Source organism: Microcebus murinus, chromosome 8, assembly GCF_040939455.1.
Source record: "Microcebus murinus isolate Inina chromosome 8, M.murinus_Inina_mat1.0, whole genome shotgun sequence".
In the NCBI taxonomy this organism is placed as follows: Eukaryota; Metazoa; Chordata; class Mammalia; order Primates; family Cheirogaleidae; genus Microcebus; species Microcebus murinus.
The window spans coordinates 108781090-108801106 of NC_134111.1; the positions used below are offsets into that span (position 1 = coordinate 108781090).

Genomic DNA, 20017 nt, shown 5'->3' on the forward strand with positions numbered 1-20017 from the left:
CTGGCTGCTGGGGGAATGCGAAGCCCGGCTCCTTGTCTCAGAGCGGGACAACCAGGAGGTGTGACGTACACCCCGGGGTTCCCAGGAGGATCAGGCTGAAGCTGGGACTTGGCCTGAAAGTGTCCCCTCGCACGGCCACCCCCTTCCCCTTCCTGCTCCTCTACTCCTGGTGCCCCTCCATCCAGGGGCCAGACCTTAAAGAGTCACCCGCAAGAGAATCCTGGTCCCAAAGGAGCCTTCTGGGGGACCCGTGCTGAGAGAGGTTGTGGGCATGGCCCGCTGGGGCTCTGCCCGACCCAGGGCTGAGAGATGCAACCTCCCAGCTCTGGGTCCCTGCAGGGGAAGCGTTGGCAAGCACAGGGCCAGTCCTCCAAAGGCCCAGGTGCAGGGAGCCCAGGCCAAGCAGCCTGTGGAAGAAGCCACCCCGGGAACACGACTGCAGGCCACGGCCCTTCCCACCTCCTCCTCCTCCTCCTCCTCCTGCTCCTCCACCCCCCCCCCCCGACCTCCCACCCCCACCCCCGACATGGCGCAGGGCTCAGAGACACCTCAGACACTTGCTACCCAAAGTGCAAAGGGCATCAGTTGCTCCTCCAAACCCCCCCCCCCGCCCAGCAGACCGCGTTGTCCAGCCAGCCCCCGGGCCTCCCTGGGGTGCCCAGCACAAAAGTGCAGACAACCACCGGACCCTCAATCTCAGTTTTCGGATGTTTTTGCCACTCTAAGGACCCGCAGGCCAGCTGGGCCTTCTGGCAGGACAGAGAGCCCCGGAATCCGACGTGGAGAGCTGGGTGTACGTCCCCACGAGGAGGCGGTCCCCACCTCCGCGGCTCTCCCCTTGCGGGGGGGAAAAGCAGCCACGGGGCCTCAGAGAAGACACCAGGCTGGGCGCCCGCCCCACAGTGGGGGCACGTCCCCCGCAGGCCACTTAGCGACGGCCGCCGGCCGGCGGACGGTTGGGTGGCGCGAGACGCTGCGGCCGCCCTGCTACCGGGTTCCTGGGAGGGCGTCCTGGAACCAGCGTCCACACCAAGCCCTTGGAAGGCCCAGGCGACGGAGGAGCCCCGTCAGGCAGGGGCCGAGGACGGTGACGGCCCGGGCGGGGAGGAGCGTGTCAGGCAGGGGCAGAGGACGGTGACAGGTGACAGGCCGGGCGGGAAGGAGTCAGTCAGGCAGGGGCCGAGGAGGAGACGGGGCTGGGTAAGGGTTAGGGTTAGAGTCAGGGCACAAGTCACAATCGCAAAGACCTGGAAGCGACCCGAGTGCCCATCGACCCACGAGTGCGTAAATGAAATGTGGCGCGTGGACACCACGGAGTGCTATTCAGCTAGGAGGAGCAGCGGTGAGAGGGCACCTCTCGTGGTTCTCCTGGCCAGAGCTGGAACCCGTTCCAGTAAGCCAGGTAGCCCAAGAATGGACACACGAGCACCACGTGCTCGCGCTCACCAGCAAATGGGTACGAACCGACGGACACCCAAGTGGACACAGAGGAATCACCTTCATCGGGTGGGTGTCGGGCGGGTGGGGGGAGGGGATGGGCATACACCTCCATTAGGAATGGGGTGGGTGCGCACCGACTGGGGGATGGGCGCACTTGAGGCTCTGACCCGAGGGGGGAGGCTGGGAGAGGGCAACGTACCCGACCTTAACATTGGTACCCCCACAATACGCTGGAACAACATCAGAGGTTAATGAATAAGAACACAGGGGGGAGGGGGGCACGGGCAACACATGTCACCTTAATACTTGGACTCCCATCATCTGCTTGAAAAGAGAGAGAAAAGAAAATGCAATCATAGAGATAAGAGACACTTTTTAAACATAATGAATCCGAAGAGAAAAGTAAAAGGAGGCCTGTGGAGCAGGTCTGGGTGTGACTCCGGATCCCCCAACATCAGGTGCCACCACCAAAGATTCCTACGTGTAGCCCATAGAACCCCAAAAGCAACGGGACGAGTTCTGGTCACATACTCCCTCAAAATGACATCCTGGCCTTCTTCTGGAACTCCCTCCCCTCTCAGACTCTCAAGGTTTCCTCCAGCGTGTCGGTTCCCACAGAGCAGACCTTTGGTCTGAGACCTGACAGTCCAGAAGCCACGCATGCTGCCGCGTGACGGCGGTGTCGCGGCTTGGGACAAGAGGAGGCCCCACGGTGCGGGCTGGGGCGCCAGGCACCGCGGCGGGCGCTGAGGGTGGGGGAGACCCCCGCCCCGGGCCGCCGCCTCGCTCCCAGAGAGGGGACAGAACAAGAGGCAAAACAAAACAAAAAAAAAAAAAAAAAAGAAGCCTACGGCACCCGGTATTCCCAGGCGGTCTCCCATCCAAGTACTAACCAGGCCCGACCCTGCTTAGCTTCCGAGACCAGACGAGATCGGGGGCGTTCAGGGTGGTGTGGCCCTAGACGGCGGCGGAGGGCGCCCCTGCCCCGCTCAAGAAGCCGAGCCTCTCTGCGCTTCCCCGCCGCCTCCTCCCGCCCCAGGCCCCGCGCCGGCGCTGACCCGCACCGGGCGGGCCTGTTGAGTTCACCGGCCGGGTCCGGCGGGCTCCGAGGGACGGGGGTGACAGGCGGGGCGGGGCGGGCAGGGAGCGGCGGGCCGGGGTGGGGGGCTGTCTCTCTATACACACACACACACACACACACACACACTCACACTCACTCACTCACACTCACACAAGATGCGCCTCCACGGCTGGACTCGCCAAGGTGGAGACCTTCCAGCCCCCTTCCTCTCCTCGCCTGGCCCACCCCCAGCTCGTGGCCGCCCCCGCCGCCCCCGCCGCCCCCGCCGCCGCCGCCGCCGCCGCCGCCGCCGCCGCCGATTGCGCACGCGCGGGTCGCCCGCCCTTTGACCCCAGGCAGGGGCCGCCCTCCCCGACAACCCCTTTCAGCTGCGCCCCCCACCCTGTGGGTGGGCTGCCGCCTATTCCCCCGGGCCCGGGCTGGGGCACAGCGCATGGGGGAGGGGAGCGAGTGTATGGGGCGTCTCTCTCTCTCTCTCTTGGGATGTGTCCCATGGGTGGGGTGGCGTGGTTAGTGGGGCGCTGAAGAAATCAGTCCCCTCCATCTCCTACCTCTGGAAAACGCCCAAGCCCTTGGAGAACTGCCGGCAACGCGACCGTGGGGGCCGGGACCCTCCTCTGTGTCCTCCTGTGGCCCAGTCCTAGGGGCCTGGGCCTGGCCGGGGCTGCATTGGACCCCGACCCCCCTGGCGTGTGGACTCGCTAAAAATCGGCGATTAGATATTGGATTCCAGCTTCATTGAGGTCATTTCACTAATGAGTGCACCGGAAAGAGTTTCCTAATCCATCTGTGAGGGTGGCAACTGAAAGAGAATTTTAAAGCTGACAGAATAGGCGAGGAAAGGCATAGGAGATTTCCACACCCAGTAAGGAAGCCTTTCCCGAAATGGAAGAAAGAAACGAGCAAACAGAAACACCGGTAGCCCGCCAGGATCAGAGTCTGCCCCCGAGAGAAAGTACCCTGACCAGGTTCACCCGTGGGTGGGTGGCGAGCTAGCGGCATTCAGAAGAGCGAGGCCCGCAGTCTGTGCAGAAGACACCTGCACTCGGGTGTGTGTGGCGGCACGATTCACAAGCAGCTCCAGATGTTAAGCCAAGGAGAAGCCAGGGAGTTCCCAACGCCCCAGGTGTCCTCAGCCCACGACTGGCTGCTGGGGGAATGCGAAGCCCGGCTCCTTGTCTCAGAGCGGGACAACCAGGAGGTGTGACGTACACCCCGGGGTTCCCAGGAGGATCAGGCTGAAGCTGGGACTTGGCCTGAAAGTGTCCCCTCGCACGGCCACCCCCTTCCCCTTCCTGCTCCTCTACTCCTGGTGCCCCTCCATCCAGGGGCCAGACCTTAAAGAGTCACCCGCAAGAGAATCCTGGTCCCAAAGGAGCCTTCTGGGGGACCCGTGCTGAGAGAGGTTGTGGGCATGGCCCGCTGGGGCTCTGCCCGACCCAGGGCTGAGAGATGCAACCTCCCAGCTCTGGGTCCCTGCAGGGGAAGCGTTGGCAAGCACAGGGCCAGTCCTCCAAAGGCCCAGGTGCAGGGAGCCCAGGCCAAGCAGCCTGTGGAAGAAGCCACCCCGGGAACACGACTGCAGGCCACGGCCCTTCCCACCTCCTCCTCCTCCTCCTCCTCCTGCTCCTCCACCCCCCCCCCCGACCTCCCACCCCCACCCCCGACATGGCGCAGGGCTCAGAGACACCTCAGACACTTGCTACCCAAAGTGCAAAGGGCATCAGTTGCTCCTCCAAACCCCCCCCCCCGCCCAGCAGACCGCGTTGTCCAGCCAGCCCCCGGGCCTCCCTGGGGTGCCCAGCACAAAAGTGCAGACAACCACCGGACCCTCAATCTCAGTTTTCGGATGTTTTTGCCACTCTAAGGACCCGCAGGCCAGCTGGGCCTTCTGGCAGGACAGAGAGCCCCGGAATCCGACGTGGAGAGCTGGGTGTACGTCCCCACGAGGAGGCGGTCCCCACCTCCGCGGCTCTCCCCTTGCGGGGGGGAAAAGCAGCCACGGGGCCTCAGAGAAGACACCAGGCTGGGCGCCCGCCCCACAGTGGGGGCACGTCCCCCGCAGGCCACTTAGCGACGGCCGCCGGCCGGCGGACGGTTGGGTGGCGCGAGACGCTGCGGCCGCCCTGCTACCGGGTTCCTGGGAGGGCGTCCTGGAACCAGCGTCCACACCAAGCCCTTGGAAGGCCCAGGCGACGGAGGAGCCCCGTCAGGCAGGGGCCGAGGACGGTGACGGCCCGGGCGGGGAGGAGCGTGTCAGGCAGGGGCAGAGGACGGTGACAGGTGACAGGCCGGGCGGGAAGGAGTCAGTCAGGCAGGGGCCGAGGAGGAGACGGGGCTGGGTAAGGGTTAGGGTTAGAGTCAGGGCACAAGTCACAATCGCAAAGACCTGGAAGCGACCCGAGTGCCCATCGACCCACGAGTGCGTAAATGAAATGTGGCGCGTGGACACCACGGAGTGCTATTCAGCTAGGAGGAGCAGCGGTGAGAGGGCACCTCTCGTGGTTCTCCTGGCCAGAGCTGGAACCCGTTCCAGTAAGCCAGGTAGCCCAAGAATGGACACACGAGCACCACGTGCTCGCGCTCACCAGCAAATGGGTACGAACCGACGGACACCCAAGTGGACACAGAGGAATCACCTTCATCGGGTGGGTGTCGGGCGGGTGGGGGGAGGGGATGGGCATACACCTCCATTAGGAATGGGGTGGGTGCGCACCGACTGGGGGATGGGCGCACTTGAGGCTCTGACCCGAGGGGGGAGGCTGGGAGAGGGCAACGTACCCGACCTTAACATTGGTACCCCCACAATACGCTGGAACAACATCAGAGGTTAATGAATAAGAACACAGGGGGGAGGGGGGCACGGGCAACACATGTCACCTTAATACTTGGACTCCCATCATCTGCTTGAAAAGAGAGAGAAAAGAAAATGCAATCATAGAGATAAGAGACACTTTTTAAACATAATGAATCCGAAGAGAAAAGTAAAAGGAGGCCTGTGGAGCAGGTCTGGGTGTGACTCCGGATCCCCCAACATCAGGTGCCACCACCAAAGATTCCTACGTGTAGCCCATAGAACCCCAAAAGCAACGGGACGAGTTCTGGTCACATACTCCCTCAAAATGACATCCTGGCCTTCTTCTGGAACTCCCTCCCCTCTCAGACTCTCAAGGTTTCCTCCAGCGTGTCGGTTCCCACAGAGCAGACCTTTGGTCTGAGACCTGACAGTCCAGAAGCCACGCATGCTGCCGCGTGACGGCGGTGTCGCGGCTTGGGACAAGAGGAGGCCCCACGGTGCGGGCTGGGGCGCCAGGCACCGCGGCGGGCGCTGAGGGTGGGGGAGACCCCCGCCCCGGGCCGCCGCCTCGCTCCCAGAGAGGGGACAGAACAAGAGGCAAAACAAAACAAAAAAAAAAAAAAAAAAGAAGCCTACGGCACCCGGTATTCCCAGGCGGTCTCCCATCCAAGTACTAACCAGGCCCGACCCTGCTTAGCTTCCGAGACCAGACGAGATCGGGCGCGTTCAGGGTGGTGTGGCCCTAGACGGCGGAGGGCGCCCCTGCCCCGCTCAAGAAGCCGAGCCTCTCTGCGCTTCCCCGCCGCCTCCTCCCGCCCCAGGCCCCGCGCCGGCGCTGACCCGCACCGGGCGGGCCTGTTGAGTTCACCGGCCGGGTCCGGCGGGCTCCGAGGGACGGGGGTGACAGGCGGGGCGGGGCGGGCAGGGAGCGGCGGGCCGGGGTGGGGGGCTGTCTCTCTATACACACACACACACACACACACACACACTCACACTCACTCACTCACACTCACACAAGATGCGCCTCCACGGCTGGACTCGCCAAGGTGGAGACCTTCCAGCCCCCTTCCTCTCCTCGCCTGGCCCACCCCCAGCTCGTGGCCGCCCCCGCCGCCCCCGCCGCCGCCGCCGCCGCCGCCGCCGCCGATTGCGCACGCGCGGGTCGCCCGCCCTTTGACCCCAGGCAGGGGCCGCCCTCCCCGACAACCCCTTTCAGCTGCGCCCCCCACCCTGTGGGTGGGCTGCCGCCTATTCCCCCGGGCCCGGGCTGGGGCACAGCGCATGGGGGAGGGGAGCGAGTGTATGGGGCGTCTCTCTCTCTCTCTCTTGGGATGTGTCCCATGGGTGGGGTGGCGTGGTTAGTGGGGCGCTGAAGAAATCAGTCCCCTCCATCTCCTACCTCTGGAAAACGCCCAAGCCCTTGGAGAACTGCCGGCAACGCGACCGTGGGGGCCGGGACCCTCCTCTGTGTCCTCCTGTGGCCCAGTCCTAGGGGCCTGGGCCTGGCCGGGGCTGCATTGGACCCCGACCCCCCTGGCGTGTGGACTCGCTAAAAATCGGCGATTAGATATTGGATTCCAGCTTCATTGAGGTCATTTCACTAATGAGAGCACCGGAAAGAGTTTCCTAATCCATCTGTGAGGGTGGCAACTGAAAGAGAATTTTAAAGCTGACAGAATAGGCGAGGAAAGGCATAGGAGATTTCCACACCCAGTAAGGAAGCCTTTCCCGAAATGGAAGAAAGAAACGAGCAAACAGAGACACCGGTAGCCCGCCAGGATCAGAGTCTGCCCCCGAGAGAAAGTACCCTGACCAGGTTCACCCGTGGGTGGGTGGCGAGCTAGCGGCATTCAGAAGAGCGAGGCCCGCAGTCTGTGCAGAAGACACCTGCACTCGGGTGTGTGTGGCGGCACGATTCACAAGCAGCTCCAGATGTTAAGCCAAGGAGAAGCCAGGGAGTTCCCAACGCCCCAGGTGTCCTCAGCCCACGACTGGCTGCTGGGGGAATGCGAAGCCCGGCTCCTTGTCTCAGAGCGGGACAACCAGGAGGTGTGACGTACACCCCGGGGTTCCCAGGAGGATCAGGCTGAAGCTGGGACTTGGCCTGAAAGTGTCCCCTCGCACGGCCACCCCCTTCCCCTTCCTGCTCCTCTACTCCTGGTGCCCCTCCATCCAGGGGCCAGACCTTAAAGAGTCACCCGCAAGAGAATCCTGGTCCCAAAGGAGCCTTCTGGGGGACCCGTGCTGAGAGAGGTTGTGGGCATGGCCCGCTGGGGCTCTGCCCGACCCAGGGCTGAGAGATGCAACCTCCCAGCTCTGGGTCCCTGCAGGGGAAGCGTTGGCAAGCACAGGGCCAGTCCTCCAAAGGCCCAGGTGCAGGGAGCCCAGGCCAAGCAGCCTGTGGAAGAAGCCACCCCGGGAACACGACTGCAGGCCACGGCCCTTCCCACCTCCTCCTCCTCCTCCTCCTCCTGCTCCTCCACCCCCCCCTGACCTCCCACCCCCACCCCCGACATGGCGCAGGGCTCAGAGACACCTCAGACACTTGCTACCCAAAGTGCAAAGGGCATCAGTTGCTCCTCCAAACCCCCCCCCCCCGCCCAGCAGACCGCGTTGTCCAGCCAGCCCCCGGGCCTCCCTGGGGTGCCCAGCACAAAAGTGCAGACAACCACCGGACCCTCAATCTCAGTTTTCGGATGTTTTTGCCACTCTAAGGACCCGCAGGCCAGCTGGGCCTTCTGGCAGGACAGAGAGCCCCGGAATCCGACGTGGAGAGCTGGGTGTACGTCCCCACGAGGAGGCGGTCCCCACCTCCGCGGCTCTCCCCTTGCGGGGGGGAAAAGCAGCCACGGGGCCTCAGAGAAGACACCAGGCTGGGCGCCCGCCCCACAGTGGGGGCACGTCCCCCGCAGGCCACTTAGCGACGGCCGCCGGCCGGCGGACGGTTGGGTGGCGCGAGACGCTGCGGCCGCCCTGCTACCGGGTTCCTGGGAGGGCGTCCTGGAACCAGCGTCCACACCAAGCCCTTGGAAGGCCCAGGCGACGGAGGAGCCCCGTCAGGCAGGGGCCGAGGACGGTGACGGCCCGGGCGGGGAGGAGCGTGTCAGGCAGGGGCAGAGGACGGTGACAGGTGACAGGCCGGGCGGGAAGGAGTCAGTCAGGCAGGGGCCGAGGAGGAGACGGGGCTGGGTAAGGGTTAGGGTTAGAGTCAGGGCACAAGTCACAATCGCAAAGACCTGGAAGCGACCCGAGTGCCCATCGACCCACGAGTGCGTAAATGAAATGTGGCGCGTGGACACCACGGAGTGCTATTCAGCTAGGAGGAGCAGCGGTGAGAGGGCACCTCTCGTGGTTCTCCTGGCCAGAGCTGGAACCCGTTCCAGTAAGCCAGGTAGCCCAAGAATGGACACACGAGCACCACGTGCTCGCGCTCACCAGCAAATGGGTACGAACCGACGGACACCCAAGTGGACACAGAGGAATCACCTTCATCGGGTGGGTGTCGGGCGGGTGGGGGGAGGGGATGGGCATACACCTCCATTAGGAATGGGGTGGGTGCGCACCGACTGGGGGATGGGCGCACTTGAGGCTCTGACCCGAGGGGGGAGGCTGGGAGAGGGCAACGTACCCGACCTTAACATTGGTACCCCCACAATACGCTGGAACAACATCAGAGGTTAATGAATAAGAACACAGGGGGGAGGGGGGCACGGGCAACACATGTCACCTTAATACTTGGACTCCCATCATCTGCTTGAAAAGAGAGAGAAAAGAAAATGCAATCATAGAGATAAGAGACACTTTTTAAACATAATGAATCCGAAGAGAAAAGTAAAAGGAGGCCTGTGGAGCAGGTCTGGGTGTGACTCCGGATCCCCCAACATCAGGTGCCACCACCAAAGATTCCTACGTGTAGCCCATAGAACCCCAAAAGCAACGGGACGAGTTCTGGTCACATACTCCCTCAAAATGACATCCTGGCCTTCTTCTGGAACTCCCTCCCCTCTCAGACTCTCAAGGTTTCCTCCAGCGTGTCGGTTCCCACAGAGCAGACCTTTGGTCTGAGACCTGACAGTCCAGAAGCCACGCATGCTGCCGCGTGACGGCGGTGTCGCGGCTTGGGACAAGAGGAGGCCCCACGGTGCGGGCTGGGGCGCCAGGCACCGCGGCGGGCGCTGAGGGTGGGGGAGACCCCCGCCCCGGGCCGCCGCCTCGCTCCCAGAGAGGGGACAGAACAAGAGGCAAAACAAAACAAAAAAAAAAAAAAAAAAGAAGCCTACGGCACCCGGTATTCCCAGGCGGTCTCCCATCCAAGTACTAACCAGGCCCGACCCTGCTTAGCTTCCGAGACCAGACGAGATCGGGCGCGTTCAGGGTGGTGTGGCCCTAGACGGCGGAGGGCGCCCCTGCCCCGCTCAAGAAGCCGAGCCTCTCTGCGCTTCCCCGCCGCCTCCTCCCGCCCCAGGCCCCGCGCCGGCGCTGACCCGCACCGGGCGGGCCTGTTGAGTTCACCGGCCGGGTCCGGCGGGCTCCGAGGGACGGGGGTGACAGGCGGGGCGGGGCGGGGCGGGCAGGGAGCGGCGGGCCGGGGTGGGGGGCTGTCTCTCTATACACACACACACACACACACACACACACTCACACTCACTCACTCACACTCACACAAGATGCGCCTCCACGGCTGGACTCGCCAAGGTGGAGACCTTCCAGCCCCCTTCCTCTCCTCGCCTGGCCCACCCCCAGCTCGTGGCCGCCCCCGCCGCCCCCGCCGCCGCCGCCGCCGCCGCCGCCGCCGATTGCGCACGCGCGGGTCGCCCGCCCTTTGACCCCAGGCAGGGGCCGCCCTCCCCGACAACCCCTTTCAGCTGCGCCCCCCACCCTGTGGGTGGGCTGCCGCCTATTCCCCCGGGCCCGGGCTGGGGCACAGCGCATGGGGGAGGGGAGCGAGTGTATGGGGCGTCTCTCTCTCTCTCTCTTGGGATGTGTCCCATGGGTGGGGTGGCGTGGTTAGTGGGGCGCTGAAGAAATCAGTCCCCTCCATCTCCTACCTCTGGAAAACGCCCAAGCCCTTGGAGAACTGCCGGCAACGCGACCGTGGGGGCCGGGACCCTCCTCTGTGTCCTCCTGTGGCCCAGTCCTAGGGGCCTGGGCCTGGCCGGGGCTGCATTGGACCCCGACCCCCCTGGCGTGTGGACTCGCTAAAAATCGGCGATTAGATATTGGATTCCAGCTTCATTGAGGTCATTTCACTAATGAGTGCACCGGAAAGAGTTTCCTAATCCATCTGTGAGGGTGGCAACTGAAAGAGAATTTTAAAGCTGACAGAATAGGCGAGGAAAGGCATAGGAGATTTCCACACCCAGTAAGGAAGCCTTTCCCGAAATGGAAGAAAGAAACGAGCAAACAGAGACACCGGTAGCCCGCCAGGATCAGAGTCTGCCCCCGAGAGAAAGTACCCTGACCAGGTTCACCCGTGGGTGGGTGGCGAGCTAGCGGCATTCAGAAGAGCGAGGCCCGCAGTCTGTGCAGAAGACACCTGCACTCGGGTGTGTGTGGCGGCACGATTCACAAGCAGCTCCAGATGTTAAGCCAAGGAGAAGCCAGGGAGTTCCCAACGCCCCAGGTGTCCTCAGCCCACGACTGGCTGCTGGGGGAATGCGAAGCCCGGCTCCTTGTCTCAGAGCGGGACAACCAGGAGGTGTGACGTACACCCCGGGGTTCCCAGGAGGATCAGGCTGAAGCTGGGACTTGGCCTGAAAGTGTCCCCTCGCACGGCCACCCCCTTCCCCTTCCTGCTCCTCTACTCCTGGTGCCCCTCCATCCAGGGGCCAGACCTTAAAGAGTCACCCGCAAGAGAATCCTGGTCCCAAAGGAGCCTTCTGGGGGACCCGTGCTGAGAGAGGTTGTGGGCATGGCCCGCTGGGGCTCTGCCCGACCCAGGGCTGAGAGATGCAACCTCCCAGCTCTGGGTCCCTGCAGGGGAAGCGTTGGCAAGCACAGGGCCAGTCCTCCAAAGGCCCAGGTGCAGGGAGCCCAGGCCAAGCAGCCTGTGGAAGAAGCCACCCCGGGAACACGACTGCAGGCCACGGCCCTTCCCACCTCCTCCTCCTCCTCCTCCTCCTGCTCCTCCACCCCCCCCCCCGACCTCCCACCCCCACCCCCGACATGGCGCAGGGCTCAGAGACACCTCAGACACTTGCTACCCAAAGTGCAAAGGGCATCAGTTGCTCCTCCAAACCCCCCCCCCGCCCAGCAGACCGCGTTGTCCAGCCAGCCCCCGGGCCTCCCTGGGGTGCCCAGCACAAAAGTGCAGACAACCACCGGACCCTCAATCTCAGTTTTCGGATGTTTTTGCCACTCTAAGGACCCGCAGGCCAGCTGGGCCTTCTGGCAGGACAGAGAGCCCCGGAATCCGACGTGGAGAGCTGGGTGTACGTCCCCACGAGGAGGCGGTCCCCACCTCCGCGGCTCTCCCCTTGCGGGGGGGAAAAGCAGCCACGGGGCCTCAGAGAAGACACCAGGCTGGGCGCCCGCCCCACAGTGGGGGCACGTCCCCCGCAGGCCACTTAGCGACGGCCGCCGGCCGGCGGACGGTTGGGTGGCGCGAGACGCTGCGGCCGCCCTGCTACCGGGTTCCTGGGAGGGCGTCCTGGAACCAGCGTCCACACCAAGCCCTTGGAAGGCCCAGGCGACGGAGGAGCCCCGTCAGGCAGGGGCCGAGGACGGTGACGGCCCGGGCGGGGAGGAGCGTGTCAGGCAGGGGCAGAGGACGGTGACAGGTGACAGGCCGGGCGGGAAGGAGTCAGTCAGGCAGGGGCCGAGGAGGAGACGGGGCTGGGTAAGGGTTAGGGTTAGAGTCAGGGCACAAGTCACAATCGCAAAGACCTGGAAGCGACCCGAGTGCCCATCGACCCACGAGTGCGTAAATGAAATGTGGCGCGTGGACACCACGGAGTGCTATTCAGCTAGGAGGAGCAGCGGTGAGAGGGCACCTCTCGTGGTTCTCCTGGCCAGAGCTGGAACCCGTTCCAGTAAGCCAGGTAGCCCAAGAATGGACACACGAGCACCACGTGCTCGCGCTCACCAGCAAATGGGTACGAACCGACGGACACCCAAGTGGACACAGAGGAATCACCTTCATCGGGTGGGTGTCGGGCGGGTGGGGGGAGGGGATGGGCATACACCTCCATTAGGAATGGGGTGGGTGCGCACCGACTGGGGGATGGGCGCACTTGAGGCTCTGACCCGAGGGGGGAGGCTGGGAGAGGGCAACGTACCCGACCTTAACATTGGTACCCCCACAATACGCTGGAACAACATCAGAGGTTAATGAATAAGAACACAGGGGGGAGGGGGGCACGGGCAACACATGTCACCTTAATACTTGGACTCCCATCATCTGCTTGAAAAGAGAGAGAAAAGAAAATGCAATCATAGAGATAAGAGACACTTTTTAAACATAATGAATCCGAAGAGAAAAGTAAAAGGAGGCCTGTGGAGCAGGTCTGGGTGTGACTCCGGATCCCCCAACATCAGGTGCCACCACCAAAGATTCCTACGTGTAGCCCATAGAACCCCAAAAGCAACGGGACGAGTTCTGGTCACATACTCCCTCAAAATGACATCCTGGCCTTCTTCTGGAACTCCCTCCCCTCTCAGACTCTCAAGGTTTCCTCCAGCGTGTCGGTTCCCACAGAGCAGACCTTTGGTCTGAGACCTGACAGTCCAGAAGCCACGCATGCTGCCGCGTGACGGCGGTGTCGCGGCTTGGGACAAGAGGAGGCCCCACGGTGCGGGCTGGGGCGCCAGGCACCGCGGCGGGCGCTGAGGGTGGGGGAGACCCCCGCCCCGGGCCGCCGCCTCGCTCCCAGAGAGGGGACAGAACAAGAGGCAAAACAAAACAAAAAAAAAAAAAAAAAAAGAAGCCTACGGCACCCGGTATTCCCAGGCGGTCTCCCATCCAAGTACTAACCAGGCCCGACCCTGCTTAGCTTCCGAGACCAGACGAGATCGGGGGCGTTCAGGGTGGTGTGGCCCTAGACGGCGGCGGAGGGCGCCCCTGCCCCGCTCAAGAAGCCGAGCCTCTCTGCGCTTCCCCGCCGCCTCCTCCCGCCCCAGGCCCCGCGCCGGCGCTGACCCGCACCGGGCGGGCCTGTTGAGTTCACCGGCCGGGTCCGGCGGGCTCCGAGGGACGGGGGTGACAGGCGGGGCGGGGCGGGGCGGGCAGGGAGCGGCGGGCCGGGGTGGGGGGCTGTCTCTCTATACACACACACACACACACACACACACACTCACACTCACTCACTCACACTCACACAAGATGCGCCTCCACGGCTGGACTCGCCAAGGTGGAGACCTTCCAGCCCCCTTCCTCTCCTCGCCTGGCCCACCCCCAGCTCGTGGCCGCCCCCGCCGCCCCCGCCGCCGCCGCCGCCGCCGCCGCCGCCGCCGCCGATTGCGCACGCGCGGGTCGCCCGCCCTTTGACCCCAGGCAGGGGCCGCCCTCCCCGACAACCCCTTTCAGCTGCGCCCCCCACCCTGTGGGTGGGCTGCCGCCTATTCCCCCGGGCCCGGGCTGGGGCACAGCGCATGGGGGAGGGGAGCGAGTGTATGGGGCGTCTCTCTCTCTCTCTCTTGGGATGTGTCCCATGGGTGGGGTGGCGTGGTTAGTGGGGCGCTGAAGAAATCAGTCCCCTCCATCTCCTACCTCTGGAAAACGCCCAAGCCCTTGGAGAACTGCCGGCAACGCGACCGTGGGGGCCGGGACCCTCCTCTGTGTCCTCCTGTGGCCCAGTCCTAGGGGCCTGGGCCTGGCCGGGGCTGCATTGGACCCCGACCCCCCTGGCGTGTGGACTCGCTAAAAATCGGCGATTAGATATTGGATTCCAGCTTCATTGAGGTCATTTCACTAATGAGTGCACCGGAAAGAGTTTCCTAATCCATCTGTGAGGGTGGCAACTGAAAGAGAATTTTAAAGCTGACAGAATAGGCGAGGAAAGGCATAGGAGATTTCCACACCCAGTAAGGAAGCCTTTCCCGAAATGGAAGAAAGAAACGAGCAAACAGAGACACCGGTAGCCCGCCAGGATCAGAGTCTGCCCCCGAGAGAAAGTACCCTGACCAGGTTCACCCGTGGGTGGGTGGCGAGCTAGCGGCATTCAGAAGAGCGAGGCCCGCAGTCTGTGCAGAAGACACCTGCACTCGGGTGTGTGTGGCGGCACGATTCACAAGCAGCTCCAGATGTTAAGCCAAGGAGAAGCCAGGGAGTTCCCAACGCCCCAGGTGTCCTCAGCCCACGACTGGCTGCTGGGGGAATGCGAAGCCCGGCTCCTTGTCTCAGAGCGGGACAACCAGGAGGTGTGACGTACACCCCGGGGTTCCCAGGAGGATCAGGCTGAAGCTGGGACTTGGCCTGAAAGTGTCCCCTCGCACGGCCACCCCCTTCCCCTTCCTGCTCCTCTACTCCTGGTGCCCCTCCATCCAGGGGCCAGACCTTAAAGAGTCACCCGCAAGAGAATCCTGGTCCCAAAGGAGCCTTCTGGGGGACCCGTGCTGAGAGAGGTTGTGGGCATGGCCCGCTGGGGCTCTGCCCGACCCAGGGCTGAGAGATGCAACCTCCCAGCTCTGGGTCCCTGCAGGGGAAGCGTTGGCAAGCACAGGGCCAGTCCTCCAAAGGCCCAGGTGCAGGGAGCCCAGGCCAAGCAGCCTGTGGAAGAAGCCACCCCGGGAACACGACTGCAGGCCACGGCCCTTCCCACCTCCTCCTCCTCCTCCTCCTCCTGCTCCTCCACCCCCCCCCCGACCTCCCACCCCCACCCCCGACATGGCGCAGGGCTCAGAGACACCTCAGACACTTGCTACCCAAAGTGCAAAGGGCATCAGTTGCTCCTCCAAACCCCCCCCCCCCCGCCCAGCAGACCGCGTTGTCCAGCCAGCCCCCGGGCCTCCCTGGGGTGCCCAGCACAAAAGTGCAGACAACCACCGGACCCTCAATCTCAGTTTTCGGATGTTTTTGCCACTCTAAGGACCCGCAGGCCAGCTGGGCCTTCTGGCAGGACAGAGAGCCCCGGAATCCGACGTGGAGAGCTGGGTGTACGTCCCCACGAGGAGGCGGTCCCCACCTCCGCGGCTCTCCCCTTGCGGGGGGGAAAAGCAGCCACGGGGCCTCAGAGAAGACACCAGGCTGGGCGCCCGCCCCACAGTGGGGGCACGTCCCCCGCAGGCCACTTAGCGACGGCCGCCGGCCGGCGGACGGTTGGGTGGCGCGAGACGCTGCGGCCGCCCTGCTACCGGGTTCCTGGGAGGGCGTCCTGGAACCAGCGTCCACACCAAGCCCTTGGAAGGCCCAGGCGACGGAGGAGCCCCGTCAGGCAGGGGCCGAGGACGGTGACGGCCCGGGCGGGGAGGAGCGTGTCAGGCAGGGGCAGAGGACGGTGACAGGTGACAGGCCGGGCGGGAAGGAGTCAGTCAGGCAGGGGCCGAGGAGGAGACGGGGCTGGGTAAGGGTTAGGGTTAGAGTCAGGGCACAAGTCACAATCGCAAAGACCTGGAAGCGACCCGAGTGCCCATCGACCCACGAGTGCGTAAATGAAATGTGGCGCGTGGACACCACGGAGTGCTATTCAGCTAGGAGGAGCAGCGGTGAGAGGGCACCTCTCGTGGTTCTCCTGGCCAGAGCTGGAACCCGTTCCAGTAAGCCAGGTAGCCCAAGAATGGACACACGAGCACCACGTGCTCGCGCTCACCAGCAAATGGGTACGAACCGACGGACACCCAAGTGGACACAGAGGAATCACCTTCATCGGGTGGGTGTCGGGCGGGTGGGGGGAGGGGATGGGCATACACCTCCATTAGGAATGGGGTGGGTGCGCACCGACTGGGGGATGGGCGCACTTGAGGCTCTGACCCGAGGGGGGAGGCTGGGAGAGGGCAACGTACCCGACCTTAACATTGGTACCCCCACAATACGCTGGAACAACATCAGAGGTTAATGAATAAGAACACAGGGGGGAGGGGGGCACGGGCAACACATGTCACCTTAATACTTGGACTCCCATCATCTGCTTGAAAAGAGAGAGAAAAGAAAATGCAATCATAGAGATAAGAGACACTTTTTAAACATAATGAATCCGAAGAGAAAAGTAAAAGGAGGCCTGTGGAGCAGGTCTGGGTGTGACTCCGGATCCCCCAACATCAGGTGCCACCACCAAAGATTCCTACGTGTAGCCCATAGAACCCCAAAAGCAACGGGACGAGTTCTGGTCACATACTCCCTCAAAATGACATCCTGGCCTTCTTCTGGAACTCCCTCCCCTCTCAGACTCTCAAGGTTTCCTCCAGCGTGTCGGTTCCCACAGAGCAGACCTTTGGTCTGAGACCTGACAGTCCAGAAGCCACGCATGCTGCCGCGTGACGGCGGTGTCGCGGCTTGGGACAAGAGGAGGCCCCACGGTGCGGGCTGGGGCGCCAGGCACCGCGGCGGGCGCTGAGGGTGGGGGAGACCCCCGCCCCGGGCCGCCGCCTCGCTCCCAGAGAGGGGACAGAACAAGAGGCAAAACAAAACAAAAAAAAAAAAAAAGAAGAAGCCTACGGCACCCGGTATTCCCAGGCGGTCTCCCATCCAAGTACTAACCAGGCCCGACCCTGCTTAGCTTCCGAGACCAGACGAGATCGGGCGCGTTCAGGGTGGTGTGGCCCTAGACGGCGGAGGGCGCCCCTGCCCCGCTCAAGAAGCCGAGCCTCTCTGCGCTTCCCCGCCGCCTCCTCCCGCCCCAGGCCCCGCGCCGGCGCTGACCCGCACCGGGCGGGCCTGTTGAGTTCACCGGCCGGGTCCGGCGGGCTCCGAGGGACGGGGGTGACAGGCGGGGCGGGGCGGGCAGGGAGCGGCGGGCCGGGGTGGGGGGCTGTCTCTCTATACACACACACACACACACACACACACACTCACACTCACTCACTCACACTCACACAAGATGCGCCTCCACGGCTGGACTCGCCAAGGTGGAGACCTTCCAGCCCCCTTCCTCTCCTCGCCTGGCCCACCCCCAGCTCGTGGCCGCCCCCGCCGCCGCCGCCGCCGCCGCCGCCGCCGCCGCCGATTGCGCACGCGCGGGTCGCCCGCCCTTTGACCCCAGGCAGGGGCCGCCCTCCCCGACAACCCCTTTCAGCTGCGCCCCCCACCCTGTGGGTGGGCTGCCGCCTATTCCCCCGGGCCCGGGCTGGGGCACAGCGCATGGGGGAGGGGAGCGAGTGTATGGGGCGTCTCTCTCTCTCTCTTGGGATGTGTCCCATGGGTGGGGTGGCGTGGTTAGTGGGGCGCTGAAGAAATCAGTCCCCTCCATCTCCTACCTCCGGAAAACGCCCAAGCCCTTGGAGAACTGCCGGCAACGCGACCGTGGGGGCCGGGACCCTCCTCTGTGTCCTCCTGTGGCCCAGTCCAAGGGGCCTGGGCCTGGCCGGGGCTGCATTGGACCCCGACCCCCCTGGCGTGTGGACTCGGTAAAAATCGGCGATTAGATATTGGATTCCAGCTTCATTGAGGTCATTTCACTAATGAGTGCACCGGAAAGAGTTTCCTAATCCATCTGTGAGGGTGGCAACTGAAAGAGAATTTTAAAGCTGACAGAATAGGCGAGGAAAGGCATAGGAGATTTCCACACCCAGTAAGGAAGCCTTTCCCGAAATGGAAGAAAGAAACGAGCAAACAGAGACACCGGTAGCCCGCCAGGATCAGAGTCTGCCCCCGAGAGAAAGTACCCTGACCAGGTTCACCCGTGGGTGGGTGGCGAGCTAGCGGCATTCAGAAGAGCGAGGCCCGCAGTCTGTGCAGAAGACACCTGCACTCGGGTGTGTGTGGCGGCACGATTCACAAGCAGCTCCAGATGTTAAGCCAAGGAGAAGCCAGGGAGTTCCCAACGCCCCAGGTGTCCTCAGCCCACGACTGGCTGCTGGGGGAATGCGAAGCCCGGCTCCTTGTCTCAGAGCGGGACAACCAGGAGGTGTGACGTACACCCCGGGGTTCCCAGGAGGATCAGGCTGAAGCTGGGACTTGGCCTGAAAGTGTCCCCTCGCACGGCCACCCCCTTCCCCTTCCTGCTCCTCTACTCCTGGTGCCCCTCCATCCAGGGGCCAGACCTTAAAGAGTCACCCGCAAGAGAATCCTGGTCCCAAAGGAGCCTTCTGGGGGACCCGTGCTGAGAGAGGTTGTGGGCATGGCCCGCTGGGGCTCTGCCCGACCCAGGGCTGAGAGATGCAACCTCCCAGCTCTGGGTCCCTGCAGGGGAAGCGTTGGCAAGCACAGGGCCAGTCCTCCAAAGGCCCAGGTGCAGGGAGCCCAGGCCAAGCAGCCTGTGGAAGAAGCCACCCCGGGAACACGACTGCAGGCCACGGCCCTTCCCACCTCCTCCTCCTCCTCCTCCTCCTGCTCCTCCACCCCCCCCCCCGACCTCCCACCCCCACCCCCGACATGGCGCAGGGCTCAGAGACACCTCAGACACTTGCTACCCAAAGTGCAAAGGGCATCAGTTGCTCCTCCAAACCCCCCCCCCCCCGCCCAGCAGACCGCGTTGTCCAGCCAGCCCCCGGGCCTCCCTGGGGTGCCCAGCACAAAAGTGCAGACAACCACCGGACCCTCAATCTCAGTTTTCGGATGTTTTTGCCACTCTAAGGACCCGCAGGCCAGCTGGGCCTTCTGGCAGGACAGAGAGCCCCGGAATCCGACGTGGAGAGCTGGGTGTACGTCCCCACGAGGAGGCGGTCCCCACCTCCGCGGCTCTCCCCTTGCGGGGGGGAAAAGCAGCCACGGGGCCTCAGAGAAGACACCAGGCTGGGCGCCCGCCCCACAGTGGGGGCACGTCCCCCGCAGGCCACTTAGCGACGGCCGCCGGCCGGCGGACGGTTGGGTGGCGCGAGACGCTGCGGCCGCCCTGCTACCGGGTTCCTGGGAGGGCGTCCTGGAACCAGCGTCCACACCAAGCCCTTGGAAGGCCCAGGCGACGGAGGAGCCCCGTCAGGCAGGGGCCGAGGACGGTGACGGCCCGGGCGGGGAGGAGCGTGTCAGGCAGGGGCAGAGGACGGTGACAGGTGACAGGCCGGGCGGGAAGGAGTCAGTCAGGCAGGGGCCGAGGAGGAGACGGGGCTGGGTAAGGGTTAGGGTTAGAGTCAGGGCACAAGTCACAATCGCAAAGACCTGGAAGCGACCCGAGTGCCCATCGACCCACGAGTGCGTAAATGAAATGTGGCGCGTGGACACCACGGAGTGCTATTCAGCTAGGAGGAGCAGCGGTGAGAGGGCACCTCTCGTGGTTCTCCTGGCCAGAGCTGGAACCCGTTCCAGTAAGCCAGGTAGCCCAAGAATGGACACACGAGCACCACGTGCTCGCGCTCACCAGCAAATGGGTACGAACCGACGGACACCCAAGTGGACACAGAGGAATCACCTTCATCGGGTGGGTGTCGGGCGGGTGGGGGGAGGGGATGGGCATACACCTCCATTAGGAATGGGGTGGGTGCGCACCGACTGGGGGATGGGCGCACTTGAGGCTCTGACCCGAGGGGGGAGGCTGGGAGAGGGCAACGTACCCGACCTTAACATTGGTACCCCCACAATACGCTGGAACAACATCAGAGGTTAATGAATAAGAACACAGGGGGGAGGGGGGCACGGGCAACACATGTCACCTTAATACTTGGACTCCCAT

The 20017-nt window shown here is 64.0% G+C and overlaps 5 non-coding genes across 5 annotated transcripts; all 5 read right to left on the reverse strand.

The window, feature by feature from the left end:
* Positions 1-2284: 2284 nt before the first annotated feature.
* On the reverse strand, positions 2285-2403 carry LOC142872507 (5S ribosomal RNA). The gene has a single exon (XR_012920764.1). It is a non-coding gene; the product is annotated as a 5S ribosomal RNA (ribosomal RNA).
* Positions 2404-5947: 3544 nt separating this feature from the next.
* Positions 5948-6066, reverse strand: LOC142872768 (5S ribosomal RNA). The gene has a single exon (XR_012920870.1). It is a non-coding gene; the product is annotated as a 5S ribosomal RNA (ribosomal RNA).
* A 3525-nt stretch (positions 6067-9591) lies between these two features.
* On the reverse strand, positions 9592-9710 carry LOC142872769 (5S ribosomal RNA). The gene has a single exon (XR_012920871.1). It is a non-coding gene; the product is annotated as a 5S ribosomal RNA (ribosomal RNA).
* A 3531-nt stretch (positions 9711-13241) lies between these two features.
* Positions 13242-13360, reverse strand: LOC142872508 (5S ribosomal RNA). Its single transcript, XR_012920765.1, has one exon. It is a non-coding gene; the product is annotated as a 5S ribosomal RNA (ribosomal RNA).
* Positions 13361-16901: 3541 nt separating this feature from the next.
* LOC142872776 (5S ribosomal RNA) lies at positions 16902-17020 on the reverse strand. Its single transcript, XR_012920876.1, has one exon. It is a non-coding gene; the product is annotated as a 5S ribosomal RNA (ribosomal RNA).
* Positions 17021-20017: the final 2997 nt, after the last annotated feature.